At 34.6% G+C, this 18,780-nt stretch overlaps 1 protein-coding gene across 1 annotated transcript in view; it reads right to left on the reverse strand.

Moving 5' to 3' along the window:
* Positions 1-18,780, reverse strand: part of LOC135847000 (uncharacterized) — a 537,248-nt gene that overhangs the window by 129,620 nt on the left and 388,848 nt on the right. The gene's annotated exons all lie outside the window — the stretch shown is intronic.

The following is an 18,780-nucleotide window of genomic DNA, read 5'->3' on the forward strand; positions in this document are numbered from 1 at the left end:
TTCTACATAAATGTTGTTTGCAAAATGGAAATTTCGTATATCCGGAGAACCTAACACTGTCTCGTAACTCGGAAAAACCAATGAGCTTTTTTCCAAAAAATCCAAAGTACTCGTATAGACTTTAGATCGAATATATGGTCCCCTGGAATGAAAAAGGGTGATCCAAAAATTCAAAATTTGATGAATTATTCGTGAGTGACTTCAATTTTTTTCAAAATCAATTTCCAATTTTTCTTACAGATTGAAGCCCTTTTTTCACTCTCAGTTTTTGATCAGACCATATTTTCAATTTCGCATTTATTCAACTATTTTATCGTCAGTTTTTTCAATATATTTTTCAGAATTTTTGGTTTCAATTTTAATTACTGATTTTATTTTCAGTTTTCGATTGGAATTTTGGGTTTTCATTTAATTTTAGATTTTTGAGCTTGTTTTCGTGGATTTTATCTTCATTTTCAGAGGTTTGGATACATTTAATTTCCTTTTCAATATTTTTAATTTTGCAACCTTTTCTCGAATTTATTTTTATTACCTTGATTTTATTTTCAGAGTTTTCAGTTTTACTTTGAATTTTTCTATTTTACTTTCAGTTTTTTTTTTTATCAAATTTTCAATATTTTCAGTTTCTTTTTTACCTTCTGATTTTATTTTTATTTTTTAAATTTCATTACAAATTTTCAATTTCCATTTTAGTTTTTTATTTCATTTTTAGAATTTCAATTTCAGCCTTTTATATTTTCATTTTCGAGTTTTTGATTCCATTTTCGGACACTCTCGCTGTACATTCAGAGTTTTACTTGTCACTTGCAGAATTTTCGTTATTCTCATCTTATTCATTATTGTAAGTACATTATGTAATTTTCAAAATCAATTTTTCGTTTTCAATTTTTCACTCAATTTTGACAACTTTCAATCTAATTTCCAGTTTTAGGTTCTTCTTTCAGTTTTTGAGTTTATTTTTAGAGTTTTCAACTTCACTTTGTGATTTTGACTCAATTTTCAGAACTTTCGATATAATTTCATTTTCGGTGTTTGATTTTCAATTATTTTCAAATTTCAATTTTAGTTTCAGAGTTTTTAGTTACCTATAAGTGAGTAAGGATTTATATTGTTTGTTTTGTGTTTCATTTTCAGAATTTCATTTTCGATTTTATATTCAGAGTTTTCAGTTTGACTTTCAGGATTGGTTTTATTTTTAGAATTACTTACATTTCCAAAAAAGTATTGTTTTTGTTAAAATTGACAGAAGTCTCATTAGTTTGGTTTTGTTTTCATTATTTTTAGAATTTTCAATTATAGCTTTTGTTTTCCAATCGATACAAAGTTCAAAATTTTCAATTTCATTTTTTTTTCAGCTTAAAAGATTTCAAATTATGGTTCCATTTTTTAGTGTGCGTAGCACACTATTGGTTTCGCTTTGAGAAATGAAATTTCATTATACATGAATGTTCTCTTAAACTATCCAACCGTTTTTTGTACCTATTGGACACCATTTGAGAATCATTAAGGCGGAGGGAATAGATTATTTTTCATTCAATTCGGATGGGTAATTGCTAAGTAATTGCAATTTTAGTTCATTATTTTAATGCATAAATTCCTAAAAAAGGAGAAAGGGGACTTGCAAAACACCTGCCGCTCATTGTACCCTGCTATACCCCCAGTCTATTCCATCTCCGCTTTTCAAATCAGCTGTCTCATTGTACCCTGTTACACCCCTCATCTGTTAGCTGTATATTCTAAGTGGGAGTGGTTTGGTGGGGCGTTTACCCAACAAATATATTCTTTTAATGCCCTAACCCACCATGTGAAGTCGTAGTCGAATGGTTAGGGCATGTAGGAAGGAATAGGAATTGTAGGGTCCCAGGTTCGAATCCCCATCAGGTAGGTAGGTATAGGTGACGAATTTTTCGTTGGAAATATTGGATAGGTAAATACTGTGGAGTGAGTACATGATGCTGGTGCAAAAAAAAACGAATTTTGAACCCTGTAGCCCCCTCATTTTGATTTATAAAAACAAAGTTATGAAATATGATATCATTTTGCTAAATGAATTTTCATTTCATTTATTCAAATACTTTTTACTATACCTATAGCACCGTAAGTACAGTAAAAATTACCTTAAGATGAGTAATTTTTACACAACTTGGTTTATGTAATTTTTATTATCATGCTTTAGTAAAAATTATTATTAAAACAAAATGATGTTTACTAATGTTATAGCAAAATTTATTAAAATGATGATTTTTACTATAAGATTACAGTAAAAATTATTATTATAACTGAACAGTTAGAAATTACTGATTTTCAAAACAAATTTTATCATACTTATATGTATTATGTATTTTTGAATGGGATCCAGTTATTGTGCTAAATATATAGTCAAAATTTTTTGTAAAAATTACCCATATTTTTGTCGTGTAATTTAGAGGCAATGCGAATTCTTAACATATTTTATATGATTTAATAATTTTAGAATCAAAGACAAATTCTGAAAATTGGTTTGAAATGTTATAAATTTGAAGACAATGGAAATTCTAAAAAAAAAATGAAAATTTGTCATTTAGAGACACTGAGAATTCCAAAAATTGATTAAAAGTTCTATAAGTTGTAGATAATGTGAACTTGAAAATGATATGAATTATTGTATGTAATATATATGAAGATAATGAGAATTCTGAAAAATTAGAGGCATGCACTACTTAGATAAATGTAATAGCGGTTATAGCTGTAGAAAAGGCAGCTAGCTACGCACACTTTGCAGCTAAGCTTTGCTTAGCTGTCTAGTTTAAAATGAAAATCTTTCCAAAGGTCCTTTAAGGTTCCTTTTTTTTGGGAGGGAGGGGGAGAAGTTGGTTTGAAATTTCATCAGGCATCCTGTATCAGTACACCAACTTCCTTGGTAAAGATGTGGATGAACATACATAAATTGAGTGCTTTTACAAAAACATTTTTAAAGCATAAATTTTAAAAAAAGGAGCTACGATGAGGCCATTTTTTGGCCCCACCTAGTTTTCAACTCGACCACTCTAAAAATGTTGTAATAAATGTCCGAAATACGAATCCGTGGTTAGTTAACCCAAAATGACCATTTTTTTGGGCTCCAGGCGTTCCCAAAGTTGCGATTAAGAAAATAATTTTAGGAACCACTGAGTATTATTTTCAAAAACTTTTTTAGCGTAAAATAATCTTTTTGAATCAGATAAACGTTATGTGAGGTGATTTTCTTACTTTCAATTTTTTTGAAAATTTTGGAACCACCATTTTGATCCTACTCGTCTGAACCTCGCTAAAAAGCTTTTTACAGTTTATTACATAGTATCTGAAAGACCTCCATCCTACGAAATTTTGAGCCCAATAAAAATTTTCGCTGTTACTCAAAAATCCAATTTTCCAATTTTTCGTAATTTCGATATTTTGGGAACCCCTGGAAAACTAGAAACCTGGGATTTGCGCCAAACGTAACGTTTTGGGGCATATATTCAATAATCTAGATGAAAAAGTTGAATTAAGCTCCCTGTATATTCGTAATTTCGAACCCTTTTTTTAGAGCCCCCCCCCCATTTTAGGCACCCCTAAAAGAGGCGTTTATGCATAATTTTTCAAATAAATTGAAGAATTTATATTTGAAACACACTAGCAAGTTCTCGATAATTTTTCGAATGATTTTTCCAGTAACTTTCAAAATGGAGCTATTTTGGGTCAAATTCTGAGATTTTTACTATGCTGAAATCGCGAACACGTGATTTTATCGTCTTTTCGAAGAGTTAAATGACCCAAAATAGCTCATTACACCAAATTGTTTCAGATCTTAAATTCTGAAATGAAAATTTCCAAAATCAAACACCGCTGTGATATCTGACCCTTTTACTTTCCAATTCCATGGAGATGTGAAAATTTTTCTTGCTATACCTAATTACCTATACGTATTATCGAAGGCATCGTTTTGATGCATTTCATTTTTTCTTTGTAGGGCTTGAATGCATTGAAGGAGGGGAAATGGAAAATTTTCGGGAAATACAATTTCATCCAAGAGTATATTTGTCCCCCTCCCCTCTTCCAAAAAAAAACATCACAAATTCACTTCGAAAACCTAGCAATCGTTTTGAAGGAATTCTCAATTTCCAAAGTGGGGTTGATGGCTTTGGCTCAACTTACACTCAATTTTTTTTCAAGCATTACAAATTAGTTTTTCAACTTGACTTTTCACGTGAACATTTTTCGAATTCATTTCTCGAACTTTTTTCTCAGGGAAGTTAAAAGATTGATGTGGATTAGGGAAGAAAAGTGAAGATAAAGAAACACATACACTGGATATTGACGAAAATTTGAGTAAAAGACTCTAATCATAAGGGGGACTAAACCGGGGTCCTCAAAGAAGGGTCAAATCTCAAGTTTGAAAAAAAAACACGGTTTTCAGGCACTTCCAAGTAAAGTCGTCTCAGCAGTCAAAAAAAAGTGTTGAAATTGAGTGAAAATGAAAAATGTAAAGTACACTGTTTGTTGGAAAAGGTTGGTAGGTACTTTCTTACGAATACGATGAAACTACGTAGATAGATAGATACCTACCTATAACTATAAGACGCTGCGAACTGTGTAGTGAGAAACAACAAGGCGAAATAAACGCTAACGCTTATTTATAATTTAAAACAGACGTGAGATAGTTTAGGTTTCGTGTTCCCTGCAGCCCCCTGGATACCCGACTCGTCGTATCATCCATCGGGGGTGCGCAACCTGCAGGGTCGACAACAACAACGACAACGACTACGACGTCATCGCGCACGACAGCGTGATATGGCGCAGCAGAGGGTAGGTAGATGATGAAGAAGGCGAAACAATTTAAGAAGTCAAGAGGTAAAGGCATGTGCGGCGGCGGTGGCGGTGGAGGTGGCGGCGTGGCACTGGCGTAAAATTGATCGTTAATTTAAACAGAAGTTTATTCGGGGTCGAGTAGGTAAGGTATGCTACACACACACACACACAAACAGTCAAGTATACCTACCTACCGTCTTCGTATAGGTACATTGTGTACGTAGGTAACGTACACTATTACATGGTAGTAGAGTAGGTACATTGAGAAATCGAGAAAGGTAATGGAACATATTCATAATATATGAGCGTGAAATACTCCCCCTGCCCACGAGAGCTCGCCTTCCGACAACCTGGTTCGCGGTAAGAACCGAATTTTCGATTCAGTTTGGCGCGCAGTTTAAAGCTCATAATGACACCCTGTCTTACTAAAAGAAACGATTACCCTCTTGGCTGCGTACGTACCTCTTGTTGGTATACCTACTCCTACTCGTACACTCCTCATCGGTAAGTACGAGAAACTAGAAAGGTACGGTATATACGCTAAGCTGACTTTGTAAATTTCTTAAGTGACAGTTTGCGTGATCGCGTCGTCTTTTCTCTCTCTTTCTCTCTCTCGTTCTCTGCAGTATGCTGCTGCTGTTGTTTTGGGAAATGCCTCTCGAGCCACCGGCGGCTTAAAAAAACCAGGAAAAAATATAGTCGACTATACGACACGTTTATAAATATATAATTACCGAGTTGGTTAATAGATTCGATTAGTCGAATGGGCGACGATGAGGGTGCTTCTGAAGGTGTATGTTGGGGTGTACCTTATATATACCTACGTATGCATTTATACGTGGGGGAAATTTTTTTCTGTTTTTCCCGCTCCTGCCCCATCCTAGAGTTGTTACCTTGGGTGAGAAAACCACGCCATGAAATTTTCAGCAACCTTGGAGAGAAATAAGTAGTGCCAGTGATCTCTCCCTCCCCCTTCTGGTGTTGAAATGCGCGCAAATTCCACAAATGGATGTTACTTGCTTCTATTTGTGATTTTCAACATGACAAGTTGTCCAAAAAATAGACACACATGAAAAAAACAGGACAAATGGAAAGCATTTCGATTTTTTTTTCAATTCAAGAGTTTCAGATGTTTAGATTTTTTCCCAAAAAATTTATCATCACTTGAGAATTTTCAAAAATTCAAATATTCAAAATAAGGGGACAATGGATTGAAAATTCAAAAAATTTTGATTTAAAATATGAAAAGCAAGTCATTTCTCCCGAAATACCTCGATATTTTTTAGAAGGGGGAGTCTCAACATTTTTGTTACATGATTGAAAAATAAAAAAAAGCAAAAGTACTTGTAGGACAATTTCTCATTTTTATAAATCAATATTTCCATTCCTCAAACTCTCTTAGCATTTATCAGAGTGGTTTCAGAAAGAAAAGATCCACCCTAGACCACCTCTTTAGTCTCCAAAAAGAAATTATTAGTTCAGCCTTCCAGAATAAAGAAAGTGTTCTTTCAGTCTTTTTTGATCTTGAAAAGGCATTTGATAAAGCCTGGCGTTATAAAATTATCCAAAAATTATATTCCATTGGAATTAGAGGACATTTAGCCTACTTTATTCAAAATTTTTTAACAAACCGTACTTTTAGAGTGAGAGTTAACAATACATACTCAGAATTTTTTGAAATTGAAAACGGAGTCCCCCAAGGTTCAGTTCTTAGCACAGTTTTATTTATACTTTTGATTGATGACATTTCCAATATTGTTTCTAGACCCATTTCTCTGAGAATCTTTGCTGATGATATAAACATTTCCTTTCATTCGAATAATATTCAACTAGCTCTTCATGTAATCCAAGAAACCCTTGAAAAAATTGAATCATGGACAGATTCTAATGGTCTAACCTCCTCAGAGTCAAAAACCCACTGTATACTTTTCACCAAAAAAAAATAAGATTCCTCCAGATCTCATTCTCAACTTCAAAGGACACTCTTTAGAATTCAAACCCACTACTAAATTTCTTGGCTTAACTTTTGATAGAAAACTAAATTGGACTCCTCATTTTCTAAAAGTAAAATCAGATCTCATGAAACACCTAAATCTGTTGAAAATAATCAAAAATTTTAAATATAATCCATCTCTAAAACTCCTACTTCACTTGTATAAATCTCTAATTCGCAGTAAAATTGAGTATGGAAGCCCATGTTTTGCAAATACATATCTCTAATAAAACTTCAAATATCCTAAAAACAATTCAAAATTCAGCCCTAAGGATCTGTATAGGAGCCCTCTATTCCTCTCCAATAGATAGCATTTATTGTGTAGCGGCAGAATTACCCCCAGATTTTAGAAGAACTCTCACAACAAACAAATTCATCTCAAATGCATCCACCAACCCTTCCCATCCACTCCAAAACTCAATTAACCCACCAAACCCCCAACATTTTGACCATATAGAAGGACCCATTTCTAATTTCATCACAATGTTGAATGATCTTCAAATCAATCCTAAAACTCTCATCCAAAAACCAATATTATACCCCCCTTGGCTTCTAAAGCCTCATCAAGTCAATCTACAGCTTATTAACTACTCAAAAAATAACCACTCTCCATTAGTAATAAAACAGAATCATCTTGAACTCTTATCAGAATACAAAAAATTCAATCTTCGTTTTACAGATGGATCAAAAATACCAACACTTCACACAGAATATGCCTACTCTATAAATGATAGAATTTTAAATTTTAAAATCCATAGCTGTTCTTCAATCTACACTGCCGAACTCGCAGCTATTTTCCACTGTCTCTGTGATATACTCACTTATGAATCAGAAAATAAGTCCTTCTTAATTCAAAGTGATTCCCTCAGCTCACTAACTGCTATCCAAAATCTTTTTTCCGATCACCTTCTAATTCAAAATATCCATAAAACTCTATTTGACTTACAAAATTCAAACTTCTTCATACAATTTATGTATGTACCCAGCCACGTTGAAATCTTAGGAAATGAAATAGTAGATATTAATGCAAAATCTGCCACCACCCTTTCTCCCCTTGTATTTATCACAGCTGACGACCTCAAATCTATCTTCACCCAAAGCACACTTAAGAAATGGCAAAACTTTTGGTCCCTCCAAACCACAAACAAGCTCACTTTCAACATAAAAAATCAGTCCATCCTTGGAAAAACCTCTCCCACTTAAACAGACTTGAAGAAATCATTATAACTAGATTGAGAATTGGCTACACAAAAATCACCCACAATCACCTCTATGAAAAGGCCCCCAAAACCCACATGCCAGTTCTGCCTGTCAGATCTTGTATCTGTCCAACACTTACTATTTCACTGGCCCTCCTTACATCAGTACAGACACAGACTATCCCTACAAATAGATGAAAGATCCCTATTCATACCAGACGACCCTTCCGAAATTAAAAAATTCTTAGACCCAATTAAAAAACTTGACTTTACCAACTCGATTTAAATCTCATACGGCGGGTGTAATAATCAAGAAGAAAAATAATAATAACGGAAGAATAAGTGGGAAATTCAAAAATTGACAAAATTGTTGATTTAAAATATGAAAAAACACGTCATTATTTCCCCAAAAGTGACCTAATATTTTTCAGAAAGGGAAGTCCTCAAATTTTTGTTACACATTGAAACGTAGTAAAAAAGACAAAAACAGGACAATTTCTAAACTTTTATTTGAATGGAAGGGAAGGGAAGGGAAGGGAGGGGAAGGGGTTCAGTATTATTTATTCACTACTTGAAAAAGCAATTCGATTTTTTTTTTCAATTTAAAATTTTTAGATGTTTTGTCCCAAATTTATTACCAAATTTTCAGAAACCATGTTAGTAAGAAATAAGAATTAGTCGTGCCAGGAAGCCTCCTCCCTCCCCCTCCCATTTTCAAAATATGTGATCTGTCACGAGAAAACCAGGTTAGTGTCCAAAACGTAAATTTTACAGGACGGGCATTTGAAGTTTTGAATCTATGTGTTCGTGGATCTATGATTCGTAGGTCCGTGAAACTTGGACCATTTTTGACCACCAGGGATGCCAACATAACCTGACATTTTTTTTCAAAATCAGGGTTGCCAAAGGCCGATAATCGAATTATTGAGTTTTTCAATTTTTTCAAACTACTTGTTCAAGGTGAAAAGAGTTGATTTTTCCAGCTTAAGCCTCATTCAAATTTCAAAAAAACGGCCTTAATCCTACAAATGTGAGCGGATATCCACAAAAATTTGCATGCTGACTCCTCCGGGCATACATTTTAAGAAAATGAAGAAAAAAAATTTTTTTTCTTTTTTTTTGTAGTTGCTCTATTTTTTTAACCTTAAATTTAGGGTAAAAAAAATCGTTCGCGAACGTTTTTACCACCACATGCAGATTCTGCACCCTGAGTACTACCAATATCCATCAAAAAAAATATATCGATTTTTTGGACACTAACCTGGTTTTCTCGTGACAGATCACATATAAAGAAATCTCCAGAAAATTTGAAAAATGAATATGTTACTCATACATATGTATTTTTTTTAATTTCAAAAAAAATCTCTGAATGAAACTGTACATACCTAGTTTAGGTATTGGAGGTAATAAGAGCCACTTTGAGCTTCCTCCTCTTCCTAGTTTGCTAATCACAATTCTAAAGTATCCAAAAATCACAGAAGAATTATTTTCAAAATTTTCAGGGTATTTGGTGCTGCTCCCCCTCCCCATCAGTTTCGTCTTAAGATCCATGATAACTCGAGTACAATTGGAGTACTTACTTCAAATTTGTAATAAACTTAATTTTTCAAGAAGATTATTTCAAAAAAGACACCGTAGGTAGAGGTACCTTATTGCGAACAAAATCCAAAAAATGACTCGTTAAAGTCGCACTTTTCCATCCCTCCTCCTCCTCCTCTGGTGGTTTTTCCTCATACCGAACAAACAACTGCGAGAAAAACATATCCAACGACGCAGAAATCTCGTACACATTTTTTAGTGCTCTTCGAAGCGTAAAACATGTCGTGCTACAAAAACCATCGAAGCCTTAAAGAAATTCCCCGCATATTCGCATACTCACGCATCTTCTTATAGTACAACCCTCTCTCTTCCTGCTTCCTGCAAAAAAAAAAAAATGGAGGGTAAGCAGTACTCCTACCCTACCACACTACAAGAGAGCAAACGAAAAACGAATACCGCGAATAAAAACCCTTCCGAAACGAAAAAAAAAGAAGAAAAAAACCAAAACGTAATTTAGAAATCGTCAAATAATTCCGTGTTCATAGTGAAAAGTTACGGTTTAAATTGTGAACATGTGTGGAGAAGGAAGGTACTGTATAAATGCGGGTGGAGACACACACGTTCTTCTTTTAGTATACGTACATATTTTCCTCGTTCTATCTCTGTTCTGCTGTGTATTTCTTCTCCGCAGTGTGCTGCGGCATGGCTGGCGTTCTCTTCTCCAGCTCCAGCAACGAACGCATAACTTCATATATGTGTATATACACGAGTACGAATACGTAGAAAAAAAGATAGCGAAAGATAAACTTTAAAAGTACATCATCCTCTTAAATCGTACGATATGTGTCTAGCTGGAAATCTGTTGGGAATTCGCTACCCCCGCGGCCTTTCGCATGCTCCAAAATAGACCATTTTGGCGTGTCCACTTCGCTTCTCTCGCGTGTGTTGTACGAAAAGCACGAGTTGTAAGCTGGTCGTGTATGCGACGGAAGGAAGGTGGTTTTTTTTCCTCGGTACTTTTTTTTTTCTTTACTTGAAAATCCGCCTCGACTTGGGACCATCCATCATTTTTAAAGGCGGACGTCGCATCGTTTCGTAATTTGGTTAAAGTCGACTAAAGATGGCCACTGTATACTTATATGAAGCTTCTTTCAGTTTCAGTCAATTTCACAAGTACATACGAGTACCTACGTTGGCTCACATTACCTACTCGTAGACCTGCACAGTGTACATGCAGCTTGGAATTTTGCAAAAGTGACATTTGCTTTCAAGTCAATGATGTGCGATCGTTTACTTATGTACTTGATTGTATTCGGAGTTAGTCAGGCATTTGATAATGGGAGTGATTGCAACCCCCCTGGCTCACTGAGGTGTCACCTCAGTCCATTGGTTAGGTAAACGAGAAGGCCTTATTATGAAGAAACAGGGTGGAGGAGGGATTTAAAAACGCGCATCGAATTCGATAATTAATGCTCTACCTCTCCTACACCTCTCGCCAGCCTTCTCTCAGACAGAGTAGAAATTTTCGTGACAATTCGCAATGAATATGGCAAATGCGATGCCATCACGGCGGCCGGGTAGGTACTACGCGTACACGGTATTTAAAAAAACAAAAACAACATCATCGTTCCACCATACTCCACGCACCCTTTCGTTCCATTCCCTAAAAATGGATCAATGTTTCCTGCTGATTATACGTGTATATACCAGACTTCAGCTCTGTGTTTTTCTGCAGTAAGGGCGATGTAGGAGATGGTGTAGGGGGTTGAGGCGACGGTGACCGGATTCTAAAGGCGGGTTAATTTTATTAACGTTAATGTTCGCGACTAATTGACGTTGAACATGAAATTAAACCGAACGGTGGTTCTTCGTGAAAATTGAAAACAAAAAATTATCTGCTTTTGCCACACGACGAACGCGATGTGGTGTGGTGTGGTGTGGTGCTTTTTGATAATACTCGTACCCTATACGTATATATACCCCATACCTACAATATGCAGCTCGCTTGCTTCTGCTCGTCTTCTAGATCTTCTTTTCTAAATGAAAACGATTCAGGACAAACCCGAAATCTGGATAAACTGGTTTCTCCTTAGCAGGGATCTAGGTTCATAAAGGATCAGGATCAATCAGCAAAAAACACTTTTTGATTTTGAAGTGTGTATCATTTTGATTTTGTGTCATCGCCATGGAGTCTCCCTAAATTGGCCTGTGCTAACTTTCCAACCTTTCACCGCTCCCTTCCAGCTACATCTACTAAAAATTACATTTCCGCATAATTTTTCGTGGTTTTTTGATTTTGTGTCGTGACTGGAAAAATACCCTACTCTTTTCTCTCCTCCCCTTCCTCTAGGGAAATGAGCGTAGGAGATAGAAAAATTGGCACGTACATTCCAAAGTCCTGAGATGTTTTTTTTTTCAACTCTGAAATACTCATAATCTGAAGACAGTTTTCCGACTGACTGAATGCCTAAAAATTTTAATCGTTTTGAGAACTTTTAAATAATTTTAAAGTCGGTAATTTTTTTCAAACGTTTTTCAGTTTTTTTGAGGTTTTTGAAAAATGTTTTTAATTTTGGAGTAGTATTGAAGTTTCTGAACGGTTTTTGCAACTTTTGAGCAATTTTTAAGATGTTACGTGCTTTTATAAATATTCGACGATTTTTGAAACATTCGACTTTTTTTAAATTAAAAAAAAATAGATTTTTGTAACATTAGATTTTTTTAAATTAAAATAAAAAATAAGTTTGAGCTGTAAAATAAAATTGGAAAAATTTCAAATAATTTTACAACTTTGGAAGAATTTTTCAGCGTTTTTTTTTTCGAATTTTAGAAAGTTGTTGAACAATTTCAAGACTTTGATTGAAATTTTTGAGCGAAGTTCCAACGCTTTTAAACAAATTTTTTGCAGCTTTGACTTTTTTTGAAAGATTTGACAATTTTTGAACTTTTTAACTTTGAAAGTTTTGTAAAACTTCTATTATATTGAAAAAAATTTCGTAATTTGGAGACATTTTTGAACACTTTTAAATTTTGGAAAAATTTTCGATCAATTTTAAAACAATCATCGACATTTTTGAGTAATTTTCAAAGTTTTATAGAACTTTTTTGAACAGAATTCGCAAATATTGAGCAATTTTTAAAATTTTGGAACGTTTTTTTAAATATTAGACTTTTTGAAAATTCCTAAACAATTTCTAAAATCTTTGAGCAGTTTTTGAAATTTTTGAAGCTTTTTTGGAAGTTTTTACGATTTTTGGAAATTTTTGCTCAATGGTTTGGGCTTTAAGCGTCTCTAGTTGCACAAGTCCTTTTACATTCACAAATCCGAGGTTCAATAATAGGTACATAATACATATATTTGGGCATTCTGCACAACTGTACAATTTTAAACAATTTCAACACTTCTACATAAACAGTTTTTAAAACTTTTAGATGCAACAAACATTACAAAAGTTTGTAAAATTATGGAACAAATTTCAAAATTTCAAGAAGTTTTTGAATTTGTTGAGCAATTTTCAAAGTTTTGGAGAAGTTTTGACGTTATTGAACAGTTTTTGTCATATTCAAAAATCAATTATTGTTGCAACTCTTGAGAAATTTCCGAAAGTTTTTGGCCATTTTCGAGCAATTTATTAATTTTGAAAATTTTCAAACGCAAACACTTTTCAAAGCTTTGAACAATTTTTGAACAATTTTCAAAATTTAAAGAAGTTTTAAGTTTTTTTCAGCGTTTTTGAGCATTTATACGTGATTTTGAAACAATTTAAGCGTATTGGTTGATGACGTTAGTGGTGACCTTGTGTTCTATCGAAATTGGTTAAAAATTCGCGAAAGTTTCAAATATTACGATACAATTTTTTTTGAGTATTTAGGATTTTGTTTACCTCAAAATAATTGATACCTACATGATTTTCCAAAATGTGCGTTGCGAATTGCGATCTATCAAAATGAGTTAAAATTTCAAGAGAAATGAGAATTTCTAAAAATGTTGAGTCGTCGACCTTTCACAATGGATTAAAATCTTGCAAGTATTTTAAAAATTTTCGGTGAAAATGTTTTTAGAGCATTTTTCTGAAGAGTTATGAGCTCAAAAATTAAAATTTGATTTTCGGGAATTATGAAAAAGTGTCACGCAACTTATTACAATGGGTTAAAATTTCACGAAAATTTCAAATATCACAATAAAAATATTTTTTAGCATTTTTTTATGAATTTTGATTTTAAAATTTTGTTACTTATGATTTCTGTTTTTTTTTTTTAAATATTGCGATCTGTTATAACGAGTTTAAATTACTAGAGAAATTCAAATATTTCGGCAACAATGTTTTTAAAAAAAGTTTGTGAAATTTCAAGCCCAAAATTGGATCATAATTTTGAAGATTTTTGAAAAAAGTCTCATGCGACCTATCAAAATGGGTTAAAATTTGGCAGGTATTTCAAAAATGTCATTTGGTCTGTTTTTTCGAGATTTTTGAAAAACTAGAGTCATGTGGCCCATCAAAGTGGGTCAAAATTTTGCCAAAACATAAAACATTAGGCACTATAAAAATATTTTTTGAGCATTTCTGATGAATTTTCGCGTCAAAATTGAGTCATAATAATTTTAGTTTTTGTTTTTTAATAATGCATTGAAAATCATCAAAATCAGTTGAAATTTCGCAAGAATTTTAAATATTTCGATGATGAACATGTTTTTTGAGCATCATCTTCTGGAACTGGGCCATTTTTCTCCAAACAGGCTGGACAGGGTCTAGAGCGAAAAAACACATTTTAAAAAAATCCTCTCTTTGGGCATCCATTTATTCTTCTCCAGTGGCACGTTCAGAGCAACATTTTTTTCTGAATGCTTTTCAACTCAAAAACAAAAGTTCTTCACTGAATTTGGTCAAAATCTTCCGACAATTTTTTTTCACAACACACCTTAGAGGTTAAATCCCCGAATAGGTACCCTACCTTCCTAATCGAATAAAATATCTCGAAGTTCATCTGTAGGGCTGCACTCTCGATCCGCGTTAAGAACGTTGTTGCTTGTTGATTCACTCCATATTTTCCCAAGCTCATTACCCTGTAATATTTGTGCGTAGGTACACATGAAAACTCTTAAAACCTACTCTCAACCTAGCCAAAAACACAACAGTCACGAGATGAGAAAATACTGGCCATGCTGTATCCCATTTTTCCATATTTTTTCATCATTATAATAAGGTACGTCCACAGCCTCTGCCTCTACCATCATCTACAGTACTACGTAGTATACGTATACCAGTATACCTACTCGCGCACGTGGTAAATTAATTTATCACAAAAACCACGGCCATTGTCACCACGACCGACCGCTCTTCTATCCTTAATATTTGATAATTCGTTGCGTACACCATACTTTATACATTTACACGGGGCCTGTATACTCGTATGTGTGGGCTATATAGGGCTTTACACCGACTCTGTGGTCGCATCGTCATTAAGATGAAACGCAAAATACACAACAAGGGTTAGGCAAACGATACACGTATCGTACATATAATGCAACATTACACAGCATCGACCAAATACACCTAATTTCCTAAGTACCTATATATATAGTAGATTTTTGTTTGTGTGTAAATTCTCCTTCGTTTTCCTCGACATTTCCCGCAACCGCTATTTTTTTTCTCAATATAAACTGGCGGAAGGGAAAAGAAAGGAGAGACTTTTCTCGAGATATATACGATCGACCTTATATGTGTTTGTGTACGATATTTACTCCAAACAGAAAGCTTCAGGGAAGAGAACTCTATACAGTAAACAGCAAAGAAGAGTGAACAGGAAAAGGTGAGAGGCGAGGGCGGCGGGGTGGACGAAGAACGACGAACGATGAGGCGATGTATTACAAATTAGCTTTAAAGATACTTTAGTCCAGATATAGGCCAGACGACGACTATAAACCGTATCCTATCCTCGTACTGCGATGAAGAAGGTTTTTCGCAAAATGGACAATAAATCATCTGTCTCGACTCGGTTATTTACTTTAACCATAGGGATAATTTTATAGCCCGTGTAAAAGGCTTGATGAATAAGTCGTGCTTACGTGTGTATGTGTGTGTGTGTGTAGGTACTTTCATAGAGCTAGTATAGGTTTAGGTACAATATACCATGTATATTGTAGGTACTATATGGCGCCTTTATTATGCACGTATATACTATATGTATAGTACGTATGTGTACACCCATTTGTCGATAAAACACGATTTTCATAATTAAATTGAACCACCTCCTTTCGCACCCTTTCACCTCACACATACACAATAATATTAGGTGGTATACCTTTTCGTGCATATATATATATATTACATAGGTACACTAGAACCCTTCAACCCTCCTCTTCTTTTTCTTCGGCTCGTAAAAAGACCCCCTTTGATTTCAATATTTTTCCAAATACATACATACACTTTTGCAAAGTTGGAATTTTCCACCTTCCATTCCCACACCACCAATTTGTTACGTAAGGTGAGAAAATAGTTCCATATTTTTTATTTTTCCCCTATTAGTCGAGGAGCCGGCATAAGGATAAATTGCACCCCCTGCCGATCCCCCGGGACAACTTTTTTCTTAATGGGGGAGTCCTAAGGAACATTTCTAGCCCTTGTCCTAAAAAAATATGATCCTACTCACAAAATGGCGGTCATTTTGATTGACTGGTCAGCCGAAATCGCAAATTTTGCGTTCCAACAAAGGACTTGCACGAAATTTTTTAAATTTTACAAAGGTAGATCGAAAGAGCAGGCAAAAATTTATCATCTGACAAAATTTCAAATGATTAAGTGCCTTTTTCGATTTTTGGTGAATTTTTGAAAATCCAATTTAGGCCGAAAATGAGGGAAAAAATCAAAATCTTACCAAATCGACCAAGAAAGCAGAAATTTGGGATATACCCTATTTTCGACATGCCAAATTGATTGGAAACTGTTTAAAACCGTTTTGAGCAGTTCTGGAGCCTCCAGCAGATTTTTGAAACTCGAAATTCCCACAAAATTTCATCAAAATGGAGTTGGAAAGACAAAATTCATTCTGAAAACTAATTTCAATACGCTACGAAGTCAACTGCAGGGAGATTTCAAGTCGTTTTGGAGCGTCCAGCGATTTTTTGAAAATTACTGGAGCCTCCAGTAGATTATTGAAACTTGAAATTTCCCTAAAATTTCGTCAAATGGAGTTGGAAAGCGGAAATTTACTCTGCACTCCTATTTTAGCACTCTCTGTAAACGACTTCAGGTAGGTTCGTTTTGAGAAGTTCTGGAGCCTCCAGCAGATTTTTGAAAATCGAAATTCCCATAAAATTTCATCAAAATGGAGTTGGAAAGCCGAAATTTACACTACAAACTAATTTCAATACGATACGAAGTCAACTGCAGGTGAATTAAAGTCGTTTTGGAGCCACCAGCGACTTTTTGAAAATTACTGGAGCCTCCAGTAGATTTCTGAAACTTGAAATTTCTCCAAAATTTAATCAAACGGAGGTGGAAAACCGCCGAAAACTAATTTCAATACGCTAAGAAGTCAACAGAAAGTGGATTTCAACTTGTTTTGGAGCTTCCAGCGATTTTTTGAAAATTACTGGAGCCTCCAGTAGATTATGGAAACTTGAAATTTCCCTAAAATTTCGTCAAATGGAGTTGGAAAGCAGAAATTTACTCTGCACTCCCATTTTAGCACTCTCTGTAAACGACTTCAGGTAGGTTCAAGTCATTTTGGAGCCTCCAGCAACTTTCTGAAAATTCCTGGAGTCTCCAGCAGATTTTTGAAACTTGAAATTCTCACAAAATTTCATCAAAATGGAGTTGGAAAGACAAAATTCATTCTGAAAACTAGTTTCAATACACTACGAAATCGACTTCAGGTTGATTTTTAAAGTCGTTTTGGAGTCTCCAGTGACTTTTTGAAAATTACTGGAGCCTCCAGTAGATTTCTGAAACTTGAAGTTCCCACAAAATTTCATCCAACGGAGATGAAAAGCGGAAATTTACTCTGCACTTCTATTTTAGCACTCTCTGTAAACGACTTCAGGTAGGTTCAAGTCATTTTGGAGCCTCCAGCAACTTTCTGAAAATTCCTGGAGTCTCCAGCAGATTTTTGAAACTTGAAATGAAATTCACCCTGCACAGTGCGTGCTAGAGTTGAGTAATTCGGACAGATTTTGTGGCATTTAAAAAAAAATTGAAGTTTCCAAGAAGGTGCAGGAGGCTCCAAAATGGATTGAAACTGCTTGCATTCCACTTCGGAATGGATGCCAACTGAATTTCATCCTTCTACCTCAAATGGAAGCGAAACGCATAATAAATTTCGGTTTTCCAACTCCATATTTTTATAAAATTTTGTTATTTCAAGTTTCAAAAATCTGCTGGAGACTCCAGGAATTTTAAAAAAGTCGCTGGTAACTCCAAAATGACTTGAACCCATCTGAAGTCGTCTACAGAGAGTGTTAAAATAAGAGTGCAGAGTTAATTTCCGCTTTACATCTCCATTTGATGGAATTTTGTGAAATTTTGTAGGAATTTCAAGTTCCAAAAATCTGCTGGAGGCTCCAGAACTACTCTAAACGGTCTGAAACAATTTCCAATCGATTTGGCAGGTCGAAAATGTTTTCAGAATGAATTTTGTCTTTCCAACTCCATTTTGATGAAATTTTGTGGGAATTTCAAGTTTCAAAAATCTGCTGGAGGCTCCAGGAATTTTCAGAAAGTTGCTGGAGGCTCCAAAATGACTTGAACCTAGCTGAAGTCGTTTACAGAGTGTGCTAAAATAGGAGTGCAGAGTATATTTCCGCATTGCAACTCCATTTTACAAAATTTAGGGAAATTTCGAGTTTCAATAATCTACTGGCGGCTCCAGTTATTTTCAAAAAATCGCTGGACGCTCCAAAACGACTTGAAATTCACCTGCAGTTGACTTCGTAGCGTATTGAAATTAGTTTTTAGAATAGATTTCAGCTTTACAACTCCAATTTGATGGCATTTTGTGGGAATTTCGACTTTCAAAAATCTGCTGGAGGCTCCAGAACTGCTCAAAACGATTTGAAACAGTTTCCAATCGATTTGCCATGTCGAAAATAGGGTATATCCAAAATTTTAGCTTTCTTGGTCAATTTGGTAAGACTTTGATTTTTTCTCTCATTTTTGGCCTAAATTTGAATTTCAAAAATTCACCAAAAATCGAAAAAGGCACTTAAGCACTAGAAATTTTGTCAAATGATGAATTTTTGCC

Source organism: Planococcus citri, chromosome 5 (genome assembly GCF_950023065.1).
Source record: "Planococcus citri chromosome 5, ihPlaCitr1.1, whole genome shotgun sequence".
Lineage (NCBI taxonomy): Eukaryota > Metazoa > Arthropoda > Insecta > Hemiptera > Pseudococcidae > Planococcus > Planococcus citri.